This window comes from Poecilia reticulata, chromosome 11 (assembly GCF_904066995.2).
Source record: "Poecilia reticulata chromosome 11, P_reticulata-male-v2, whole genome shotgun sequence".
In the NCBI taxonomy this organism is placed as follows: domain Eukaryota; kingdom Metazoa; phylum Chordata; class Actinopteri; order Cyprinodontiformes; family Poeciliidae; genus Poecilia; species Poecilia reticulata.
Genome location: NC_088840.1, coordinates 22,904,690 through 22,923,305, shown reverse-complemented (window position 1 = coordinate 22,923,305; position 18,616 = coordinate 22,904,690). Strand labels below are relative to the sequence as shown.

The 18,616-nt window shown below is 38.7% G+C and overlaps 1 pseudogene across 1 annotated transcript; it reads left to right on the top strand.

Moving 5' to 3' along the window:
• Window positions 1-179: 179 nt before the first annotated feature.
• Window positions 180-16,401, top strand: LOC103472535 (uncharacterized; annotated as a pseudogene). The gene is made up of 5 exons (XR_014089756.1): window positions 180-282; window positions 1,603-4,052; window positions 13,269-13,386; window positions 14,410-14,658; window positions 14,783-16,401. The product of XR_014089756.1 is annotated as an uncharacterized LOC103472535 (transcript).
• Window positions 16,402-18,616: the final 2,215 nt, after the last annotated feature.

The window sequence follows — 18,616 nt, the reverse complement described above, 5'->3', positions numbered from 1 at the left end:
TTCCAAAGTTTGATGCAGGAACAGAGGCTGGTAGAAAAAGACGAGTATTAACCTTGTATTATGAGTGCACACTGTTCAGTGCATGGACATACTTATCAATAGTACTTTATTTATAAGAAGAAAAAAAATTGGTTCCCCTTTTAGGAGCGCTTATAAAAGAGACACATCCAGAATCTGATACAATCACAACAACACAGCTCACACATCGTCTCTCTTAAAGTGACTGACAGTAAGAAGAGCGTCACTCCGGTCAGATACAACACAAACTGCTGAGGATCAAAAGTGAGTATTGCAAACATTGATTCTGCTGTATATTACTATTATTACATACAAGGCTAATTCTAACTACGACGCATTCAATTTACTTAACAGTTGGATTGTTTTTTTTTTATCTAAAATGAAAACATATTTTGATTTATTTAGATGCCTTTTTGGATCCTAAGGGAAAATTAGGAAGAATTTAGGATTTTTGTAGATCAGATATCAGGACAAGTTAGGGAGAAACTCCCAAGCCCTGTTTACTTTCAAGGAAACCGCGTTGGCTTCTGCTTTTGGTTTATTTTTTAGCTTTGTCTCTCTCGACCGGAGGCGTCATCAGCTTTTGACACAGTTACTGTCCGCCCATGGAGACAGACAGTAACTATAACTGGATGTTCAGCAGTTCTCATAATTAGAAATAATTCCAAGGAATAATTTTGAATATTTTAGTCAACTCTGTGTTAAACTGAATAGGTTAAGTAGTACAACACAAGACAATGCTATCTACCACTATTTTTGTTGCTAACTGCCCATAGAAAAAATGCTGCACCTGTGCGTTCTTCACACCTGCAGAATACGTCACACCTCCGCAGGACGTGTTGCTGAAAAGTTACGCACTGAGACTGGGTTTCAAAAAGTACTAGAGCCAGAGAGTCGCCAGAAACACGTAAATGGGCAGCAGGATGATAACAAAAATGTTACTTTCCTAAAGGTCTTAAAGCGTAAAAGCTAAACCTGGCAAATTTTGAAAAATTAAACCAAAGTGGGTGGAGACAAAAAGCATGAAGTGAAAGAAGCCTGTCCTCAGCTTACAGAGGTGGATAGAGTGCCCACCTCAAGTACCAGCAGCACTACTTTAACAGATTTTTACTTAAAGTAAAGAGTAGCCGTCCAAGAAATGACTAAAGTAAGAGTAAAAAAAAGTATTTGGTGAAAAGTCTACTCAAGTACTGAATAATTGATCAAATTATCAATCATTTAATATTTACAATTTACATAATTAAACAGGCAAAATATGAAGTGAAGTGGAAATTAAAATAATTCACAGTTACAAAAAATGGAAAAATCAGGCAAAATAAAAATTTCCCAAATCGTTTTCTTTCAATAAACTTATGAAAATGTGACTGCTTTGGCACTGTTCAACCAAAGGAATCAGCACTAATGTAGTTTTGGTAAAATATTGCGAAACTAAAAGAAAAATCACATTATGAAAATGTCAAAATATAAATTTACAACCTTAACTCATTCAGACGGTTGTTTTGGGGGTTAGCTACACGGTTCAATGTTCAAAGTACAACTTTACAGCTACAAAGAAATCATGAATTTGTGTAAATGTCTTTGCAGGTGATCACCATTGAATGATAAACCTGCAGTTATGGCCACCAAAGGAAGTTTGTCTTCACTCTTGATTCTGAGACTTCTTTTGCTTCTGCTACATTTTAACCCTTCTCTGCTTTACTCTCTAAAGAACTGCACTATCCTTTATCAGGAGAATCCATCTGATCATGTTTATGTGGATTGCTCACAGAGGAACCTTTTAGCTATTCCTGATGACATCCCTAAAGACGCAGTTTCATTACAGTTTTGTGAAAATGAACTACCAAAAATTAAACAAGATGATTTCCGTGGTTTCTTCAAACTGAGGCTTCTTGAAGTAGAAATAAATAAAATTTCTTATGTGGAAAATGGATCATTTCTTGATTTGGGTTTATTAAAAATTCTCATCATGAGATGGAACGAACTTACCAGTATAACAGCCAATATGTTTCAAGGACTTTCTAATCTTACCCAGCTTGACCTCAGTTATAACATGATCCAGTTTATTCATAAAACTGCATTCAATTTCCTTGTCAGTTTACAATCTTTAGATTTAAGTGGAAGTAAATTCCAACAAATCACTGAAATCCAACCCATTTTCAAGTTACCACAGATACAGAAACTTAAACTGTTAGAAAATTCATTTCTTTCCTTTGAGACAAAAGACCTGCAGCTTAATTTCTCATCCAGTATTAAAGAGTTGTATGTTTCTGGGTATAACATGCAAATGTTTAGCATCACAACTCCAATTCTTCCTCATCTCCACCTTATAGAACTTTCATACCAATCAGGAGATTCTACAATGAAATGGTACATATCGGACAAACATTTTCTGAGAAACATAACACATTTACATATTGACTTGTGTCCGTTTTTATTTCAAAATGTCAAGACAGTAATGAAGAGCCTTGAATCTCTATCATATTTATAGTTACAATCAACAAGCAGGTGGATAGAGAGAGGGATATTGTCTACAGTTTGTAATATACCAACACTGAGGAGTCTGAATTTGAGGTACAGTGATCTTCATAATTTAACTTTTGAACTTGCATCATGCTCTCAGCTCATAGAGCTTGACTTAGCTAACAGTCAAATGACTGTACTGCGAAAAGATTCAATACAATCAATCAACCGACTACAGTCGCTGAATGTGACTAGCAACCAACTCACCACAGTTCCATATGATATAAGAAACCTTATCTTCCTTGAGGTCTTAAATATGCAAAGAAACACAATCCTGACATTGAACTGTGAGGATTTTGTAAACACAACACGTCTTAGAGAGCTATACCTCAATCACAATCGTATAACTGACATCAAAAGTTGTGCGATTGAAAAACTTCCTAATCTTACGGTTTTGGATTTGAGCTATAATCTACTAATGACATTTGGAGACTCCTTTGAGATTCCCCTACATAAGCTTGAGATCTTGGATGTAAGCCAAAACCCAATACAAATTCTATATGATAGCATATTTAAACAATTACCGTCCCTAAAAATGTTAAGTGTGGAAGCAATGGATCTACCTGACTGCAGTGACTTACAGTACTTGCAATATCTAACAGCATATTTACATTTCCTAGAGAACTTTAAAACCTCTGTTTCAAACTATTCTGAAATACACATTAACTCACACTCACTGAAAAGTCTCACAGTGATTACCAAAAACCATCCCACTGACTTTAATACAGTAAAAAAGTTTCTTATGACTGTTAAACCTGCCGAAAAGTTTACAGCTATAAACATCTATGGAGACCCTCCTGATGGAAGAACATTTAGGCTTAGTCCTCAGCTCAAGAGTCTAACTTTAAAAGAAACTGAGTTTTTAACCATAAAATATGAAATGTTCCTACCAATCCCACACCTGCAGACTCTGGATCTTTCCGAGTCTAAGATCAAGTCATTGGATTTTCTGATGCTGGCCAATCTTTCTGCTCTACGATTTTTGAATTTGGCAGACAATGACATCTCTGTGGTCAATGAGACTGTCTTCCAGTATCTCCCATCTCTAACATATTTGGATCTGAGTAATAACCCGTTTACCTGTGAGTGCTTAAACGCAGGTTTTATCCGGTGGGTAAAGAGCAACAAGCAAACACAGGTATTCAATGGTCATCAGTATGTATGCTCCTTTCCTGTGTCTAAACGGGGTACCTTATTACTAGACTTTGACGTCAAGACCTGTTGGGAAGATGGCAGCTTTCTTTACTTCATTTCTAGCACTTGTCTGGTTGTTCTAACTCTTCTTACATCGTTTGTCTATAACTTCCTGAGATGGCATCTCAAATACACCTTCCACCTCTTCTGGGCCTTTCTCTACGACAGCAGGAAGAGAAAGAACATGAACCCTCATCAGTTTGATGCCTTCGTGTCCTATAACGTCCACGATGAGGGCTGGGTTTACAGGGAAATGCTCCCAGTGTTGGAGGGAGAGCAGGGCTGGAGACTCTGTCTGCACCACAGAGACTTCCAACCAGGTAAATAAAGTCTTTTAACTCTTCATTTTTATGATGATACTGTTGAATGACTGACATGTAGAGGATTGAGAAATGTTGGTGACCTTGTAAACTTTCAAAAACATTAATGTTCTATTATGGGGACATATTATGAAAAAAAAATCACATTTTTACCCGTTTGAAAACTCTTCGGAATGTAACACCAGAAATCAGCAGGCTCTGGCCTTCACCTAGTGACCCCAGAGAAGTCCACACCGTTACCTAGCAACACCAGGGAAAGCCCAGCCCGTCACCTAGCAACACAATCTGAGTTCCGACTGGGCACTGTACATTGTATGCTGGAAAAGACAAGGGAAAAGTTGTTTAGTTTTGTTTTACTAACCATTTAGGAAGCATTTGATGGATTCTTGTTAGCAGCAGCTTATTTTGATTTAAAGTGACAAGACTCCCTAAAGCAGCTGAAAGGAGCTCAAAATAGGCTTAACTGATTAAACTAATTTCTTATTAATTAGGAATGATTTTGTGCAAAAAATGTGATGAACATGTTTTGTGCAGCTCATAGTCTTATCCTACCCAGTTGAAGGAAAATAATACACTGTAAAAAAAACTGTAAAAAAAAAAAACGGGTAAATGTACTGTAGAAATTTGAAGGAATTTCTCCGTTTTTTAGTTTTACAGGTATTTGTACCGTATTTTCCATTTTCCGCATTGCATCATGGGAACAAGAACATTCGCGAAGCGCGAAAATTGTTCAGACGACATTTCAAGCTCGCTAACCGGACCCTGGAACATATATATGTTTTGGACTTCGGTTGGATTAAGAGATGGAGTTACCATTCTGCCACCTCCCTGGTAAAGTAAAATAAATAAAAACACATTCTTTTCTGTGAATAATGTTTTGAAATATTTGTAGTTGACTTTGTTTGACTTTGTGAGACTCCTGGCACAGTCTATAATTGCAGACTGTTTTGCAGTCTTTTTTTTATTTTATTTTTATACAAAAAAGATATTTTTACAATGCTGTGTTTGCTTGTGTATTATAAAAGTAAAATGCGGTGATTGCTGTATTACTAGTGATGGGTAAATGAGGCGTCATGAGGCGTTTCGACTCATAGCAACACTGTATTGATACTGTGTCGATACTGTATCACTCAATACTGACACCTGCTGGACATTAAAAATTCCTACAGGCAACGTAGTGATTTGATGACCAAGTCTGTACAATAAGATTTAAGCTCTTTGTATTTTATTGAATATTATATGTTGTATTATGTCATATCTTCAGTTACATTTAAAATATATTTGATATACAGTCAATAAAGAATGTGAACATGTACCATAAAGTGAAAATTTAAGTGAATGTGTTTGGAATGAGGTTTTTTCCCACACATATATATATATATATATATATTTATATATATATATATATATTATATTAATTTATATATATACTAATTATATATATATATATATATATATATACTAAAAAAAGTTTTTACAGCCTTTTGAAATTAAGCCTGTTAAGCTTTTTTGACAAAACTTCTGCTGTAGAAAAAAATTAAGTAAACACTACATTTACAGCGAACCCTTATTTTTCGGTTGCGTTCCGAAAATAACCCGTGATAGGCGAAATGTGCATCAGTCGGGCCTTATTAATGTGATCCGCAGTCATGTCATTACAGCGTCTCCTCCAAGCTGCCCTGTGAAAAGTGAACCGCGTTACAGCGAGGATTCACTGTATATGAAATAATTTATAAAAAGCAACTGAGTAATTTGTAGAATGACTGCATATCTGAGTTTATCTAGGTGTATCTGGGACTTCATTCTCATGTTTGGCCTCATAATGCCTCAGCATTGAAAAGGTGGATTTATTTAAATAAGACAGTTTAGTTAAACATTTGCGACACTTAACCTGCAGAACATAATATGAAGTAACTAAAAGTCAGTTTCAGCTGATTGGGTTAGATAGATTAAGTAGAAACTGACAAGAACCGGATGAAACGACAAAAATGAAACAATTTATTTTCCAATATAGATCAAATGGTCCCACACTGCGGAAACATTTCCTTTGAAGCTGCTCCATAGTTGACATGTAAAAAATCAAGAATTTGTTTGGCAAATGCTTTTGACAGATTCGCTTCCTTATAAACACAGTTTGGCATCCAGTGTCATTTCGAACAGTTCCTGTATTGGTCACGTGACTTGCTGATCCAATACGCGCACCGACACGGTCTGTGGCTTGATGCTGCCCCGGCGCGTCGGTGTTGTGGACCATCACTTGTATTACTATTCATGTATTTTACCGAATTCAACGTACCGGCTATTTTTTCAAGTCAAACTGAACTGGGCGCGTGAAAGCTAACCGTTCATAGCGTCATGCTACTTATGTCTCAATCCTGCTTTTTAAAAATATCAAGCTGCAGTTGTCTTATTTGATAACATGATTTGATGTCCCGGTTGTTAACATAAAAGCAGGTGGCCATTTAACTTCGGTAAATATACTTTCAATGTCAAGTTTGGGGTTTTAGAATATGGGAAATGTCGCAGGTGGGGAGTATGGTGGGGTCGAACGACGAACGAACGTAAACTTGGGGGGAGCGGGAAAGACGGACGAACGTAACGTGGGGGCGGAGGGAAACCATTAGACCAGGGGTCGACGGTAAGACTGGGGTGGCGACGGCTCGTGTTTCACTCAGCGTTAAATTTGTTGCATGTTTGGTGCTCTAATCAGGCATGTTGAGATTAGGTTATGTTGATAAACTGTTACAATGGGTCAGAAGCTTCTTGCCTCATATAAATTGTAAGTTAGTGGATTGTACATACAATAGTTAATTTTCATATTTCTGAATAGAACAACATCACTGAGAGTAAATAAAAGCGACGTTTGCAAAAAAAAAATTCCAATTGGGAGTTTTTACTGAATGTCTACTTGCAACTCGTTATTGGTTATTGTAGCTTAGCTTAAAACTAATAATAGTACTGTTCTAAATTTGTTGTCGGAACAATTATTTCATTTTATTATAAAAAAAACTAATTGATTTATTATGTAGACTTGCATGTTTGGTGTTTATATTCTTTCTCCTTATATGGTTATGTTGTTTCCTCTCCTCAACAGCTGCATCCAGACTTCCTGAACTTTCCTGGAAGCAACAGACTCTTTAAATAGGTGTGTACATTTGTTTTGTTTACTCACCTGTAACTTTAGTTTAATTAAGAATATGTGGTGTTTCTACAATAACATAGGCATAATTTTGTTAAGTGTCTTTCTAATAATTCTAATGCAGCACTATATAACTTATGATAAATTTTTACATATATGTTGAACTGTCACTGTGGTGCTGTCATCCTATTTCTCCCTGATCTCTTGCATTGGCTACTCTGCAGCTATCGTACCTCTCATGAATGTAAGGCTAGTTAGCATGGACACCGATGACAGTGGATAAATGGTTTCCTGTAATGTTAAGTTGATTGACAGCATGAAGACGTTGATTGACAGCGCTAAGATATCCTCCTGTCTCTGATGGTTGGTTTTGGTTGGGAGTGATGGATTCTTCAGATGGAATGTAGCTCAGGGGAAGTGGAGGATTTTTATTTCACAATTATACGTCTCGTGACATAAAATCATGAATGGTCACTTTATTTAACAATATGCAAAATCTGTGTATGTTTTTATTTCAAAAGAAAATATTTGTGTATTGTGTATGTTAGGGGTGCACCAATAAATCTTCCCCAAATCTAATTTTGAAGATTGGTGATCGCCAATACATGTGAAAGTGATTTCATCCACTGATCTTATCTACCTCAGCAAAGATCTAAAAATCAACCGCTTTCCTTCCTGTTAGAGACGTTTGACTGATAGACCGGCCCACCAGGTCATGTCCATGTTGCAGTATCAATAGTCACCCCACTGTGCCAACCACTGATGTTTTCTGAATTTACCAATATTCAGACAAGACGATCAGTATCGGCCAAAATCAGAATTGATAAGTCAGATTTTTAAAGATTGGCCAGAAATCTGCAATTGACACAGTTCTAGTGTAGATTTTTTAAATAAAAATTACTCAATGTTGTTTGTGAAAGAGCTATTAGCAATTGGTGAGACGCTGATGAGCAAGGTGATGTGCCGCTGTAATGTAATTTAGAAGCGTTTTGTAAAAAGTATGTTTATAACATGAAGTGCTTCTGTGTTGAACTTGAGTATCCATTCTCTTGCTTATAGATTTCTGGCTCAAACCTGAATGAGGTCGACTCACACAATGCAGAGAGGGTGAAGAAGCAGCTTTGCATCCACCAGATGGTTCAAGTCCCTTAATGAACTGAATGACTGGGATCCATGGAAAATTTGAGCCTTTGAAGTTTAAACGTGATTGATATCTCATCAAACCTGGTGCACAATAACTGGTCACAGAAATTTCAAGCCTTGGTTACTGGACTAAGGTTGGATTAACCTTTTTTTTTGCAGAACATAACATAAATGGACTGTTTTGTTTATGTTACAGTGACTAGAGGTATGAGAGACACACTCATGAATCCAGTGTCTTCCACTGTCATGGCATTAGGCTGGGTTATGTAGCATTTGATTTTAACTAATATTTTACTGTATTCATTATTTTGAAGTAGTTGGTCTGTTACAACTATGATTTTATGTTCCAAAGCAATTTTGTATGTTCCATCTATAATAATTAACAAAACTGTTTGACTACAAGACTAGAGTCAATACTGCTTTATTTAATTTATACGTTGAATTTGTATAGTAAAATGCAATAAATTAGTGTGATGTGCAGAAGATAACATAGCAAGCTCAATAATATGTTTAACTCTTAATATATAATAGCAAAGGTTAGTTATAAAGACTAGATGATGTCATTTATGTCTTAAATTGGCAAAATAAAGTCTGCAAGTTGATGTAAATGGTTTCATTTTTATATCACTGCATGATAGCTACTTTCACCTAAGTGTTTTGTGTTCTACAACTACATTTACTGTGGACTAGAATTAGTTTTGTTTCAAATTGTTAAGAATATATTAATACATTACTTAATATATTTACACTATAATACTATATGGTACAGACTTCATGGTTTGGAAGACAAAAGTATTGGAAATGTCCAAGTTAAAAAAAAAAAAATTGTGATATCAAAAGAGTAAAAGACAGAGATTTCAGTTTTGGGTTAACAAAATATGATAAATTTGACACAAAAACTGTTAATTATGGAAAATATTTGATGGAATTCTGAAAAATAATAAAAATACAGAAATGTCTGGTAATTCACTGCCAGATATTTTCCAGTATTTTTGCAGAATTTCCGTCAGAAGTGTCCCGTAATTTAACAGTATTTTATTTCTAATTTTTTCGTAAAAAAACAGGGAAATGTCCTGGTAATTTTCTGCCAATACATTTTCTGGTTTATTATGGAATTTCCAGCAGAATTTTTCTGTAATTTAACAGTTTTTCCCGGCTTCTAATTATACTCTAGCCCCCGAGTCCGCAGATTAACGTCTCTTCTTCACCCCCCTCTTTCTACAGCCAGACCTCCTCCCCCTTCTTGCAATACGCCGTCCATCCAGCCCCCCCAGCACTCAACGGTACGCTAGACCGGCCCTACCCTCTTCGATCCCTCCACTCTAATGGTACACTAGCCCCTCAATGTCTCTTCTTCGCTCCTCTTCTTTGCTTCTCCCCCCCACCCTCTAACGATACGTCGCCCCACCATCTCTACTTTCTTCAAACGGCTCTAATTATACTCTAGCCCCCAAGTCCGCAGATTACGGTCTCTCCTTCGCCCCCTCCTTCTACAGCCAGACCTCCTCCCCTTTCTTGCAATACGCGGTCCATCCGGTCCCCCCAGCACTCAATGGTACACTAGCCCCCCCTCAATGTCTCTCCTTTGCCCCCCTCCTTCTTCGCTTCCCCCACCCCTCACCCCTCTAATGGTGAGGGGTGGGGGAAGCCCCTTCGAGACAGGAACCGCGGTCCATCCGGTCCCCCCAGCACTCAATGGTACACTAGCCCCCCCCTTCGAAGGTACTCTAGCCCCCCAGTCCGACACAGTTCCCTCAGCCCCCCATTCTGACTCTTCGGTACACTCTTCCCACATTGCTCTGACTGTAACAGCAGATGACTAAAGATTTCCAGTATTCTCAGATTGAAAACTTGTAAGCACTCTTAAGGCCATAATCATCCACACCCGCAAGTTGTGAAGTTCTGCTGAAGAAACGCATCCAGTTTTGACACTTCTGACAATGTGTCACTCCGTTGGTGAGAAAAAATCCTCAAGACACCGTTAGGCATGAGGACTCGGAGGCAGGCCCTGTCTCAGAGGTCTGTCCACTCGGAGGCAGGTCCAGTCTCAGAGGCGGGTCCAGGCTCGGAGGCGGGTCCTGTCTCGGAGGCGGGTCCTCACTCGGAGGCGGGTCCCATCTCGGAGACGGGTCCCGTCTGGGACGTGGGTCCTGTCTAGGAGGCGGGTCCAGACTCGGAGGCGGGTCCTGTCTCGGAGGCGGGTCCAAACTCTGAGGTGGGTCCTGACTCTCAGGCTTGTCCGGTCTCTGAGGCGGGTCCTGTCTGGGAGGCGGGTCGTGTCTCGGAGGCGGGTCCCGTCTGGGATGCGGGTCCCGTCTCCAGACTCGTAGGCGTGTCCAGACTCGAAAGCGGGTCCTGTCTCGGAGGCGGGTCCCATCTCGGAGGCAGGTCCTGACTCGGAGGCGGGTCCTGTCTCGGAGGCGGGTCCACACTCTGAGGCGGGTCCCTTCTCGGAGGCGGTTCCTGTCTCGGAGGCGGGTCCTGTCTTGGAGGCGGGTCCCATCTCGGAGGCGGGTCCTGACTCGGAGGCGGGTCCTGTCTCGGAGGCGGGTCCACACTCTGAGGCGGGTCCCTTCTCGGAGGCGGGTCCTGTCTCGGAGGCGGGTCCTGTCTCGGAGGAGGGTCCACACTCGGAGAAGGGTCCACACTCGGAGGAGGGTCCTTTCTCAGAGGCGGCTCCTGTCTCGGAGGCGGTTCCTGTCTCAGAGGCGGGTCCTGTCTCGGAGGCGGGTCCTGTCTCGGAGGTGGGTCCAGACTCAGAGCTGGGTCCTATCTCTGAGCCGGGTCCTGTCTCGGAGGTGGGTCCTGACTCGGAGACCGGCCCTGACTCCTCCGAGTCAGCACCGACCTCTGAGCAAACGAAGCTTTGAGTCCCAACTAAGCGTGGACTAAGCACAGCGTTCGGTCCACTCTTGGTGGGTTCTTGCCTTTCTTCTTCCTCTGAAGCGTCTCCACAACACACAGCCTTTTTGATGAGCCCCCATGCCTTTTGAAGAACGGTGTCTCGGAGAATGATTTTCCGCGGTCGTGCCAGGGTTCTTCTGAAGCATTGGACAACCTTATAAATAACGATTGGGTTGTCGCTTTTTATCAACTTGAAGAGCAGTTCTCTAACTGCATCTTCATTGCCCCAGAGAAGTTGCAAGATGTCTCTGCAGATTTTTTTTTCCATTTTCTCAAAAAGACAATCTATGTCCTTCTTCTTTCCAGATTTTGGAGCAAGCTTTCTGGACTGGTTCGGTGTGCTTCCTTTTGAATGCCCATAGCTAGATCTGTAACTAGACTTATAAATCATTCTCAAAGAATATTTCCACAATTCTCCTTGTCTCGTTCCTCGTCTGAAACCCATCCTGTTTGCGTCCCTCAAAACTGTCAGGGTCCATGGCTGCTGAGTATAATCCTCACAGGCAGTTTCATCTGTACAGTCTTCAGTAGAAAAATGTCTTTCTGAACTTCTTTTGTAGACGCTAACATTTTCTCTTTAGGACAGGATTCTCCAGGTGCTTTTGAATTTCTCCACAATTATTGGTGTCCTTCTGGTAATCAAGGAGTGCTATTAAATGCAGTCCACTGGCAAGTGGAATGCATCTTCGCAATACTCTGGAAAATCTTTCTCCTAGCTCTTCTGACACCTCGGAGAGTACGTCTACGTTAATTCTCCAGTTTTTCTCAAAGCAAGATCAAATTTTGCTGTGTTTTCCTGAAAGTGTGTCTGACAAGATGCAGAGTTGGTCCATCTGCAGCCTTTTCAATCACTTCCCACAGAATTCACTGAGAAAGTTCTCTCTTGTAATCTGGGCTCTTCGACCAGGATGAACTGTTGACAATGTTTTCTCACTTTTGTCCAAAAAGAGACCTTAGGCCTCACATCCATTCTCTCTGTGGGCTTTCGTCGTTCATCTTTACTGAGCTGTGCTAAAACGTCCAATGAATTGTGCTGATGACTTAACTGATTGTGTAACTGATCAGAGAATAACTGATCAGTTGGTGATGTCATGCCTCTAGACATCACAGAGTCAACCTTAGAAGGCCCTCATGACACATACATCATTGAAGTCATGCGATAATCATTGTCAGCAGCATGGCAACTGTTGCTAGGCTAATAATAGGACGCAGTGAGCATGCGCTATGAAAAAAATAGAATCTGTGAGCACTAAATGCATTATTATCTAAGTCTGAACTGCATGATTTCGCAGCGTAACAGGACGGTCAGGGAACCATTGGCCCTCCACTTTACCGCCTACCCATTTATTTGTATTGGGTTCCATCTCCTAACAGGCGTAGGGCAAAGTGTTAATGGAACCGCTACATGACCTGGTTGTTTTCTATGTTAAAAACTTTACATATAAAAGCTGTTAAATTACGGGAAAAATTCTGCTGGAAATTCCGTAAAAAAACAGAAAATGTACTGGCAGAAAATTACCAGTACATTTTCCTGTTTTTTACGGAATTTGAATTCCGTAAAAATTTAAATGTGACCTGTGTAGGTCACATTTATTAAAACTCCCAAAAACAATTACTAGAATTTATATCTGAGAATGAAGAATAGCCCATTATTAAATGCTAATTTGTTTGCTTTGTTTCAAATATGAACCATTGGTGGTTTTTGATATGGGAAGCCATCCAGAGCGGTATCAGTAGGGGGGGGGGGGCACAAGAGCCCTTAAAAAATAAAAATGACTTACTAATTTTTATTAGTAAGTTTAAGGTGCAACATTTATACCTTAAACAATTTATATGATGATTTCATACATGTGTAATTTAAGGGAAGTTGGCACCCCCAATGGGAAGAGTAGGTGACCCTGAGAATAAACTTGACAAAGCTACATTTTTACAAACTGCATTTTTAGGCAAAAGTTGAACTGGAGGCTTTACTATAACGTAGACAAGGTCTTTTTAAGATTCAGTTGAAAATACATCTGTTATATTCACAGGTAAACCCATCATAGAGAACATCACTGATGCCATCTACGGCAGCAGGAAAACCATCTGTGTGATCAGCCGCAGCTACCTGGAGAGTGAATGGTGCTCCAGAGAGATCCAGATGGCCAGGTGGGGGCGCTATTCTTGAACTTGATGCTTTTTAAATGGAGAAATTAAATGTATGTACCTTATTTTCCGCACTATAAGGCGCACCTAAAAACCTTCAATTTTCTCAAAAGCCGACAGTGCGCCTTATAACCCGGTGTGCCTTATATATGGACCGATATTGAGCCACAACAGGTCTAACAACTACAGTGAGCAGCTGCCGACTTCATTTTCGCCCGTAGAAGAAGAAGCGCGCGGTGCATGCTGGGATAGTTGTCAGAACGCTGGTTTGTAATCTGTTAAGAAAGTTTTGACTGACCTATCTACCTACCGACCGTCTAGAATCAGTTCATGTAGCATCACGTTCTCCACGAACATGCTGTGCGCGAACGGAGAAGGGCGATCATCGTCTGGCCAAGTCACGGAAGGCTCTCCTCACCGATCGGAGTCGGATTGTTTTATTGACATTCTCGTTAGTGCAGCTCCATCTAGTGAATGCATAACGTAACACCAGCCTCTACTGTAGCGTCTATTCTATGCACCTTATAATGCGGAGCGCTGTATATATGAAAAAAGTTTTAAAATAGGCCATTTATTGAAGCTGTGCCTTATAATCCGGTGCGCCTTAGAGCGTGGAAAATACAGGAAATGTATGCTTCGTGAAGATTTATGTTTACAACAACTATGCATCGTTTGAGGTATGAGGGTGGAAAGTGTGCTTCTTGTTTGACTAGTGCAAAACTAATCTCTGTACTTTTGGGTGTTAGCTTTGTCATTTTAAGAGATTCTCAACTATTTGGATGTTTATATCTAGTGTTCTCCTTATCATGCAAGTTCGTTCATCATACAATGCAACAAGCACCACTAATGATTGTTTCCAATGTAATTTCACCATAAAGAAGTGCATTTTTAACCAAAATTAATATAACATTAGTGATTATTTGGAACAGATCTGGCAAAATTAGGTCTGTTCAGTTACACTTTCCGTTACACATTTATGAACAGCGTCAGGAAAATTTCTGACAAGTTTTCTCTGACATCTTGCAGCTTTCGTCTATTCGACGAGCAGAAAGATGTTCTGATTCTGCTGTTTTTGGAGGAGATTCCTGCTTGTCATCTGTCTCCACATTACCGCATGAGGAAGCTGGTGAAGAAGCGCACCTACCTGAGCTGGCCTCAGGCTGCAGAACATCCAGGAGTTTTCTGGCAGAACGTCCAGAGAGCTCTGCAGGCAGGGGACTCAGCAAACATGGACCTGCTGACAGGACCGGCCGGATGCTGAGAGAGAGCTGCAAGGTGACTAAAACAGAACAATTATCAAATCTTTTCTGTTAAAGCTGCACTGTGTAACTTTTGAAACTGTTGGAATGTCTTGACAAAAAATCTGTGAAAAAATTCACGCTCCTCTGCCTTCTTCCAGTGTTAACTGGAAACAACCAATCAGAGCCAGTGGGAGGGACTTGGCACCGTCAGTCATGCTCACCCCAAACCCCTATTGCTCTCTGCTCCATGTTATGTTATGACACCTTTAACCTCCTGAAGATGCACCAATAAGAGCTTTTTGCTAATCAGTCTTGTAACCTTTGACATGTTATTACCTCCTTACCAGTTTTTTTTCTCAGAGAGGACGGTATTATGTAAAATTTACTTTTTTTATCCTTACATCGTGCTATGTTATTTTGTTTTTAAAATGTGATAGGAGTGTTGTTTTGATTCTTTCATGCATGTTTGAGACATCCTTCCAGTAGCCACCATGTGAGACGCTTGGTCTCACAAAGCTCCGCCCATTTCCACAAAGCTCCGCCTATTTACACAAAGCTATGCACATTTCCACAATGCTCCTTCTTTCCCCCTCTCTGTTCCTCCAGACTAGCGGCAGCAGCAACTAGTAAACAATTGTAAACGGCATAATGGAGTAGCACTGTTGTAAAGATGTGCTGAAGGCGGCATTCTGGAAAAACCAGAGCTTCTTAAAGAGACAGAGGCCAATTTCAAGGCATCAGTTTGCAAAGTCAAATTTCTGTTAAGTCATGTTTAATATATACAGCTTATTTATAACAACTGAAGGTAACATAGTTATTACTTTATTGTGCTTTAAAATGGCCCCATATGCTAATATGAGATATTTTATTTCTGATATGGGCATAGATGAATGCTATGCTATTTGTGTTATTCTGAGAGGAACTGAAAACAATCGGTGTTGCTGATCTTGTGACTCTCAGTTTCTCAGAGACGATTAGGAACTCTAAGGTAAATAAGAAGCAACAAACAGGAAGTGGCTGCATATCAGGAGGCAAAAGTCAGATTTTAGACATCCCAGAATAAATATCGTCACACCCACCTTATCAACCTCATGTTCCCTTTTTCAATGCGAGATGGTTTCCTATTCGGGTTGCGAGTTCTGCTTCTGTTTTTAGATTTTTGCACCACTGTGAAATTTTAGACATAAAGAGCTCATCTGTAAACCAATAAAAGTTGCTTACTCTAAAGATAATAATCTTTTTTCTTATACATTAAGTCTGTGGTTATTTAAAATTATTCTGTAAATTTTTATTTCTTTTTAGTTTTATTGGTCTCATCTTTTCAAGCACCTCAGAAGACCTTAATGCTACTTATATTTTACTTGCCTTATTTGCATCATATCTTCAGTGAAAACAATTTGTTCTGTGTTTTAATAAATAAACTTCCTTTTATTTTTAGTATTAATTTGATAATACATTAAATACAAAACCTTTGTTTCCGACTCTTTTCTTTCATATGTTTTATATGTGTGAAACAAAAGATAAATTATTTGATTTGATTTATACCAGATGAAACACAGAGAAGCATATTCTGCCAGTAGCCCATGAAAATCACATAACATACAGTAATTAAGTGCAAAATGAAAACTTAATTACTGTTTTCATAAGTTATTTTGTAGACTTGTTACTAAAACAGGTAGCTAAGTAAATGTTGTTTTTTTCTTCAAAGCTTTGTTTTAGATTTAACTATTTTTTCTATTGTAAAAAAATAAATAAATAAAATGTGATTATTCCAGAAGGTTCTACAGGATTTGTTTTGGTCTCTGCTTATACCAGGATGTCCTCATTATGTAAATTTAATCAAGATGAAAATTAGACATAATTACATTAAACTGATGTCATGATTCGTGGATCGAGAGTTTGGATGAACACAAACATGACCAGCAGAGGGCGCTGGAGTTCACAGAAACACAGAGCGGAACTGAAATAACATTTCACAATGTTTGAAATATTCAGCAAAGGTCTTTTGAATTTAAAAACATATCTGAAAGAGAGGGCTGAATATGTCAATGTTGCTTTAGTTAGATACTTATCTAGGAACTACTTAAATAAAAAAATATTGAATTAAATAATGATTTCAGGCTTATCTTACATTTCTTAAAACTATTAATGCTCAAAGTTCAACACTTAAACATTTAATTCACACTCAAGTACTGAGTAACTGATCATATATTCTGATTTAATATCCTAAATCAGAATATTTAATATTTTAAAATGAAATATAATTAATTCAAATTTAATTATAATTTCTCTTATTTTAGGGTTTTTTTATTCGCCGTTTTGTTGGCGGAAAATTATGTAGGTTTTAATATGTTAAAGTTAGAAAATAAATTCAAGGCTTATAAAGTTAATATAGCTTTAAATGCTGAAACATAAAGTTATGAGCAAATTCTGGTATTTTAAAGACTAATACAAAAATATATATTTCTATAAATAAAAAAAACATAAATTCAAGCAGATGAAACACTTTTTAAAAACTTTTTTTTACTATGAGACTTGTGAATCTAATACACAAAATGGGTATTAGTTTTAACAGAATAAAGTACTTCTTCCATTGACAATATGAGGTATTTAAATATTCACTTGATGGCACAAAAAAAAGACAGAAATTAACATTAGAACAACAAACCATGTGCACAAACAATAAGTTTAATTTAATGTAAATGTATGTCTTACATTGAGTGGGACCTAATGTAAGGCATACATTAGGTATTTTACATTTAGTAAGATACTTAATGTGCATTTATGTTTAAAATATATTTGTTTTTCATTCAGCAGTTACTTCCAATAGGTATCCAGAATTTTACTCAAGTAAGAGAAGTGATTCATTTTAGGTAAAAGTAACATTTATGTTGTAGTAAATCTACATCTAGAAATACACTTTTCTCCAAAACGTTAGTAAAATAAATGCATTTAAGTCTGAATGCTAAGGGTAGTTAGCATGGCTTTAAACCGTTTTCCTGTAACGGTGAGTTGCTTCCCAACTACTAATACTTTTAGCAGCGTACATGAGGTTGATTGACAGCGCTAAGACCCTCCCCTGACTGGTTGTTTTTGATCAGGCATTTATTCAGACAGCAATAGCAGCACAGATTATCGGCATCTATTTTTTAAAATAAAAGTTACATCCTGAATCTTTATAACCATCTCTAGTGACCAAACTGTAAATGGTGCATGACGCTCATACATGATCCTTACTTATTAATGTTTTTATTTATCCTTCGCTGAGGAGGTTCTGCATCTGAGACATTTATCTGAAACCTTTGTTGTTCGACACCAGCTGGTGAAAAGGGTTTCTTTTACTCTCTGTGTTGCGTCGGGGCAAAAGAGGCATGCCATTTGCCGTATGGCGAACAGGAGGGGAATCAGGTCTGGTGTTGGCAGGATGCAGGCCTTTGGGAAGAAGCATGCAGGGATGGAAACAAGGCAGGTGGGAGAACAGTGAGCTACTTTAGGCTCATGAACTACAGAGGCTTTGATTCCCTTTAATGCCTGGAAAATGCAGGACATTATTCATTTTAACAGCTTGGCGGACCTTGAGGACACCCAGATAGATAATAAAGACTTTGTGAAGAAATTGAACCGGCGATGCCTCCCAGGCCTTTAAATAAATGCATCGTTTGTAGATCCACACAACGTTCAGGAAGTGTTTACGTTTGGTTTAAAGCTCTTTACGGCACAGAACCGGCATGTTTAAAAGACTGGAAGAGCTTTTTATTGGCTGAAAACTGAACCACTCTTCTACATTTAGACCCCAGCTGCCTCTGGCACAGTGGACCACAGCATACTGCTGTCTTATTTGGAGCCAGAAAGAAAAACCTTGTTTCACTGATTTTAAGTTTTATATCTGAAGCTAGACCAAACATTAGAAACTAGACGTGGTAAGATTTAGAGTTTTTGCAATGTCGTTATAAACCAAAATAAAATGTTAAATGTTGCACCACGTTCAACAA